Below are 7,473 nucleotides of genomic sequence, written 5' to 3' on the forward strand. Positions count from 1 at the left end.
CTCCGAGAACCTGGAGAAGCTGACTGTGTGGGCAGGACCCACTGCCGGAGTGCGCAGGACTGCCTGTGGATGACTCTAGCTGCCCTGCCTGGCTCCGATAAGCCACCTCTATCTGGGCCTGCCACCCGGGCCGAGCTTTACCCAGTGGGCAGACTAACCTGTGGCTCTATTTCAGTCCGAGTCTCTCAATGCCTCCCCTTCTTAACTCCTGGGTTCTGGAGCGATTTGGGGTGCAGTCACCCTCTAGGCTGCCATCTTGGATATCCTTATTTTATTTTTTCCTCTGGCATCTCTCTCCACTGCATTTGGAGCACGGTGTTTTTCATGCACCAATTTGTTAAGGATGTAGATATATGCATGGTGTTTTGCAGTTCTGCTGTATATTTTTATATTTGTAACTTCTTTTCTTTATATATATATATTCTTCCTCTTCCTTGTCTGTTTCTCTGGATTCCCTTTCTAACTTTTCTCCCCCTAATGGTCAATCTCTGTTCTTCTTCCACTCTTCCTGTGGATTTTTGTTTGTGGTTTCTCTTTTCTCCTTCATGAACATCATGTCCTGCACTATTTCTGATTTCTCAGTGTCCAATATTTGAGATTGCAAATCCTTTTGGCAAATTTTCTGTTTATATTGTAGACCGTGATTGAACTCATCATTGCTGTTTATAGCTAGAAGGCAGTGGACACCTTGGTGGAAGCTATTAGATTTGAGGATGTGTATTGTTTGTGCTGGGTGCTGTTGATGTTGGTCTTCCTCTTAATGGTGGTATACTAGAAAACTTGAGGGACAATATAGTTCTATAGAATAGAGTCTGTAGTACCACAGATTAGATGGGAAAACACACAAGCAACATGAAAAAACAAGAGAAAAAAGTGCCCAGAACAAATCAAGATGCCCCAATATGAGAATCCACTAACATAACAGTAGAAGAAATGTCCACAAAGGAGTTTAGAATACACATAGTTAAACTGATCTATGATTAAAGGATGGTTTAAAGAGTGAAATCAAAGAGAAAAAACAGGAAGTGAAGGATCACTTCAATAAAGAGTTAGAGATTGTAGGGAAAAAAAAACAAGCAGAAATCCTTGAAATGAAGGTATCCATAAACCAAATTGTACTTTTAATGGTAAGCATCACCAATAGACTAAACTATTTAGAATACAGAACCTCAGGCAATGAAGATAATATTATTTACTATTGAAAATAAAGTTGATCATGCAGAGAAGATGGCAAAAATCCATGAACAGACCTTCCAAGAATTATGGGAAAACATGAAAAGACCAAATATGGGAGTTATCTGAATAGATGAAGGAGCAGAGGTATAAACCAAGGGAATGCACAATCTTTTCAATGACATAATATCAGAAAATTTCCCAAAGCTAAAGAATAAAATGGGAAATCAAATACAGGAGGCTTACAGGACTCCAAATGTACAATATTACAGCAGACCCACACCAAGACACATTAAAATGAGAATGACTAAAATACAGAATAAGGGTAATCTTAAAGGCTGTGAGAAAAAAAAAAAAAGCAAATTACATATAGGAGAAAACCAATTCAGATCTCAAGTGATTTCTGAACCCAGAACCACAAAGCTAGGAGAACTTAGAACAACATATTTCAAACTTGGAAAGAAAATGGATGCCAACCAAGAATTTTATAACAAACAAAATTAAGTTTCAAATTTGAAAATAAAATAAAAACCTTCCATGGAAAACAAAAGTTAAAAAAAATTCACAATTAGAAAGTCTGCACTACAGAACATTCTCATCAAAATATTCCATGAGGATGAACAGGGAAAAAAAAAGTGAAAACCAGCAAAGGGAGAAACTACACTAAAGGAATAGTCAAAGAAGAAACTACATCAAATTAAAAGCCAGAAATAAACTAAATGACCATGAATACAAATCATATCTCAGTAATAACCTTGAATGTTAATGGTCCCAATTCATCAAGCAAAAGATATAGGCTTGCAGATTTGATTAAAAAACAAAATCCAACAATAAGTTGTCTCCAAGAGTCTCACTTCATAGGCAAAGACATCCACAGACTGAAGGTGAAAGGATAGGAAAAAACATATCACTCATATGAATTGTGGAAACAATCAAGGGTTTCCATCCTCATATCAGAAAAGGTGGACTTCTAGCCAAACTTATTCAGAAAGGACAAAGAAGTTCATTTCATTCTACTGAAGGGAATTATACATCAGTAAAACATAAAATTATAAATACATGTGCCCCAAACAATGGAGCATCTATGTACATCAAACCCTTCACAAATTCATGAATCAAATACACCACAGCACAATAATACTGGGTGATTGAACACATCTCTCTTACTACTGGACAGATCTAAACAAAATCTAAATAAAGAAACTATTCTGGGAAAACTGGAAAACCATATGCAACAGAATGAAATTAAACCCCTATCTCTCACCCTACACAAAACTCAACTCAAAATGGATCAAGGACCTCGGAATCAGACCAGAGACCCTGCATCTTATAGAAGAAAAAGTAGGTCCAAATCTTCAACTTGTTGGCTTATGATCACACTTCCTTAACAGGACTCCCATAGCACAAGAAATAAAAGCAAGAATCAACAACTGGGATAGATTAAAACTAAAAAGCTTTCTCTCAGCAAAGGAAACTATCAGCAATGTGAAGAGAGAGCCTACAGAGTGGGAGAATATCTTTGCCACTCATACTTCAGATAGAGAACTAATTTCCAGAATCTATAAAGAACTCAAAAAACTCTACAGCAAGAATACAAATAATCCAATCAACAAATGGGCTAAGGAAATGAACAGACACTTCACAGAAGAAGATGTACAAGCAATCAAAAGATATATGAAAAAATGTTCAACATCCCTAGTAATAAGGGAAATACAAATAAAAACTACCCTAAGATTTCATCTCACCCCAATTAGAATGGTGATTATCAAGAACACAAACAACAATAGGTGTTGGCGAGGATGTGGTGAAAAAGGAACACTCACACATTGCTGGTCGGGTTGCAAATTAGTGCAGCCACTCTGGAAAGCAGTATGGAGATTCCTCAGAAAGCTTGGAATGGAACCACCATTTGTCCCAGCTATCCCACTCCTTGGCCTATACCCAAAGGACTTAAAATCAGCATACTACAGAGATACAGCCACATCAATGTTCATTGCTGCTCAATTCACCATAGCCAGAGTGTGGAACCAACCTAGATGCCCTTCAGTTGATGAATGGATAAAGAAACTGTGGCATATATATACAATGGAATATTACTCTGCAATGAAGAATGATAAAATTATGGCATTTGCAGGCAAATGGATGAAATTGGAGAATATCATTCTAAGTGAGATAAGCCAATCTCAAAAAACTAAAGGACAAATGATCTTGCTGATAAGTAGATGAGGACATATAATGGGGGGTGGGAGGTGTTAGCATTAGGGTTAGGGTTAGGTTTAGGGTTAGGGATAAGGAGTGTGGTAAGAATGAAGGAAAGAAGGACTGTATAGAGGGAAAAGAGGGGTGGGAGTGGTGGGGGGAAGGGAAAAAATAATGAATCAAACATCATTTTCCTATGTAAATGTATGATTACACAAATGGTATGCCTTGACTCCATGTACAAATAGAGAAACAACATGTATTCCATTTGTATACAGTAATAATAAAAAAATTTTAAAAAGAAACTATAGAACTCAATAATACAATAAATAACTTAGACATAACAACATGTATACAATATTTCATAAATAAATAAGTGATACACTTTTTTCTCAGCAGTACATGGATCCTTCTCTAAAACAAACCACATATTATGCCACAAAGTAACTCTTAGTAAATACAAAAATTGGAGATAATACCCTACAGTCTATCAGATCATAATGGATTGAAATTAGAAATCAATGTTAAGATAAAAAATAGAAGCGATTCTAATATATGGAGACTAATACACTATTGAATGACAAATGGATAGTAGAAGAATTAAAGGATGACATGAAACAAATACCCAGAGTAAATGAAAATATGGATACAACAAACTAAAATTTCTGGGACACAATTAAGGCAGTAATAAGAGGAAAGTTCACTGCATTGAGCTCATTTATTAAAAGAATAAGAAGTCAACAAATAAATGGCCTAACTTTATATCTCAAAGCCATAGAAAAAGAACATATCAACACCAAAAACAGGAGAAGATAGGAAATAATTAAAATCAGAACTGAAATCACTGAAATTGAAAAAGAAACAACTGAAAAAAATTGACAAAACAAAAATTTGGTTCTTTGAAAAATCATTAAAATTGATAAATCCCTAGCCACACTAATGAAGAGAAAGAGAGAGAAAACCTGAATTAACAAAAATACAAGATGAAAAAGGAAATATCACAACAGATCCAACTAAATACAGAATAATTAGAAATTATTTTGAAAATTTATACTCCAACAAAAGAAAATATGCAGACATTGACAAATTTCTAGAGACATATGACCTATCTAATCTGAATCAGGAAATCATACATGATCTAAACAGAATAATTTTAAGTAATAATATAGGAAATACCATTAAAAGACTACCAATTAAGAAAAGCCCAGAACCAGAAGGATTATCAACTGAGTTACAGAAGATCTTCAAAGAAGAATTAATACCAATACTCCTCAAATTATTCCATGAAGTAGGAGGGAACCTTTCAAAACTCATTCTATGAGACTAATATCACCTTGATACCAAAATCAGACAAAGACACAATAAGGAGAGAAAACTTCAGAACAATATCCCTGATAAACACAGATGCAAAAATTCTCAATAAAATCCTGGGAAATTTCTACTAAAAATACTAAAAAGATACTGCACCACTATCAAGTGTGGCTCATCCCAGGGATGCAGAATTGGTTCAACATATGGAAAACAATAAATGTAATTCATCATATCAATCGACTTAAAAACAAGAATCATTATCTCAATAGATGCAGAAAAATAGATGCAATTGACAAAATACAGGACACCACCATTTTTAAAAAACTAGAAAAACTTAGGTATAGTAGGAACATACCTCAACAACATAAAAGCCACATATGAAAAACCCAAGGCCAACATAATTCTAAATGGAGAAAAATTGGAAAGTATTCCCTCTAAAATCTGGAACAAACCAAGAATGCCCTTTCATCACTTTTACACAACAATATCCATGAAACTCTAGTCAGAGCAATTAGAAAAGAGAAATTAAAGGTATACAAATAGGTAAAGAAGAACTCAAACTATCACTATTTGCCAATAACATGATTCTTTATTTAGAAGATCTAAAAAATTCCACCAGAAAATTTCTAGAACTAATAAATAAATTCAGCAAATTAGGAGGATATAAAATCAATACCCATAAATTAAATTCCTTCCTATACATTAGTAAAGAATTCACTAAAAGAGAAATAAAGAAAATTATACCCCTCCCCCCAAAAATGAGAGTAAACTATCCCATTCACAGTAGCCTCAAAAAAAAAAAATAGGTATCAATCCAAAAAAAAGAGGTGAAAGATCACTACAATGAAAACTACAGAACACTAAAGAAAGAAACTGGGGCTGCCGCACAGCGGAGTGTGGTTTAATGGACAATGTACTGCTATGTATGCCTGAAGTACTTGAAATGCAAATTTTGGACAATTTTACCATCTAAATGCTTGGCTGGATTAAGCGCCTGATGAGGATGGTTTTCAACAAGTTGGAGTAAGCATGCAATTGGTACTTTGGTCTGGAAAACCATATGGTTCATCTTGAAGTATTGTAAGATAAATTGGTACTAACTTATCTCTGATTCAGTGTCTAAGAGTTCAATTTCAGCTTACCAGCCATGCAACACAATGGAGTCCCAACCACCTGGTAGAGGATGCAGTGGTATCTTTTGCTGATGTTGGATGGGTAGCCACAGAAGGAGGAGAGTGTTCAAAAATACTAAGGACAGAAGTCAGGTGAAAGCCACCCTTTCATGAAGACCTTTCTTTCTTTGAGAAGCCCCCAAGCAGGCATATTTCCTTACCAAACTTGTCTCAAGACGAACCTCCACCGAAGACCACAACACTGGCCAATGAGAAAGCCCTGCAAAAGATCTGTGCACTTGAAAATGAACTTGCTACTCTCAGAGATCAGATTGCCAAAATCATAACTCTGCAAGAGCAACAAAATCTCACTGCAGGTGACTTGGTTTCTGCTACGTCTGTTACCAGGGCCCCACCTCCTCCCCCCCTCCACCACCACCTCCTCTACCCGCTCCACCAGGGCTCCACCAAAGTAAATCTGCTATTGATCTGATTAAAGAGCAAAGAGGGCAAAAAGCCAGTGCTGGAAAGACTTTGGCTAAGAACAATCCAAAGAAATCTGACATGCCAAATATGCTAGAAATCCTTAAAATATGAATAGTGTAAAACTTTAGTCAGTTAAGAGGTCAGAGCAAGATGTAAAGCCCATGCCAGCAGATGCTACTGACCCTGCTGTCCTCATAGTAGAAGCTTTGAAAAAGAAATATGCTTATCGGTATTAAAGCAATAACCAAGGTGAAGTTGAAAAAGGATCTCCAAAGTCTGAATCAGAGACCACCTCAGAGACAGCATTGTTTGGGACACATATGTTGAAGTCTACAGGAAAAATGAAGGCTTTTAATTGAAAATGTTTCAAATTCCTAATGGATAATGAGCTGAGAAAAATTTCCTGGTTCAGCTGGTTTGTGAGGGCTGAATTTGGCTAGTAGAAATCGACACTATTTAGTAAATACCTGACTTTAGTATTCAGTGGTCTCCTTTTTAACCTAGAGAATTAAGCAATAATGGAAACACCATAACTTTATTTTGCTTTATGAGATGGTCAGTTCTGGAGCTTCCCATAACATACTGAATTCTGACATGTTTTTCAATATAGACAGGAGATGGAGGCTTCCAATCTTGAAAACATTTCTAAGATTTCAGAACACAGAAAGGACATTTGTGGATTTTACTGTGCATTTAAAATTCTTAACATTAATTTATCTGTACAAATATTTTATATACATATGTTTGGATATAAAACAGTTTAAAAAATCATCAATGACAATGAGGGTATTGTTATCTTCATATGTTTTCAATGAGCATTTACTCTCAGTAATGGATTAGCTGGTGTAATTTAAGATGTTGGAATAAAATATTTGAGATTGGAAACTTCTTGCCTCAAACAGAACTTATATCTTAGATTCTCTCTCACATTTTTGGAGCTGAGATTTGCATAGAAACCAGTTGATGTTCACTGGTGCAATTCCATATAATTTGCATTAGAGGGAAGTTGGGAACCAGGGAAGCAGCTTGTACCTCATTGCCATCCACGTAGTGGGGAAACAAATGTACTTTCCAAGTGGTGACAGATAAAATTATTGAATTAAATCACTTTAATATAAACCAGATATGTCATCTTTCTTTATTTCAGTTTAATAAATGGCATCATAAAAATGATTCATTGCTAAGTTAATAA

The 7,473-nt window shown here is 35.4% G+C and overlaps 1 pseudogene; it reads left to right on the plus strand.

Annotated features, from left to right (window-relative positions):
- Nucleotides 1-5,656: 5,656 nt before the first annotated feature.
- Nucleotides 5,657-6,659, plus strand: LOC124974665 (mitochondrial fission regulator 1-like; annotated as a pseudogene).
- Nucleotides 6,660-7,473: the final 814 nt, after the last annotated feature.

This window comes from Sciurus carolinensis, unplaced genomic scaffold, assembly GCF_902686445.1.
Source record: "Sciurus carolinensis unplaced genomic scaffold, mSciCar1.2, whole genome shotgun sequence".
Taxonomy (NCBI): Eukaryota; Metazoa; Chordata; class Mammalia; order Rodentia; family Sciuridae; genus Sciurus; species Sciurus carolinensis.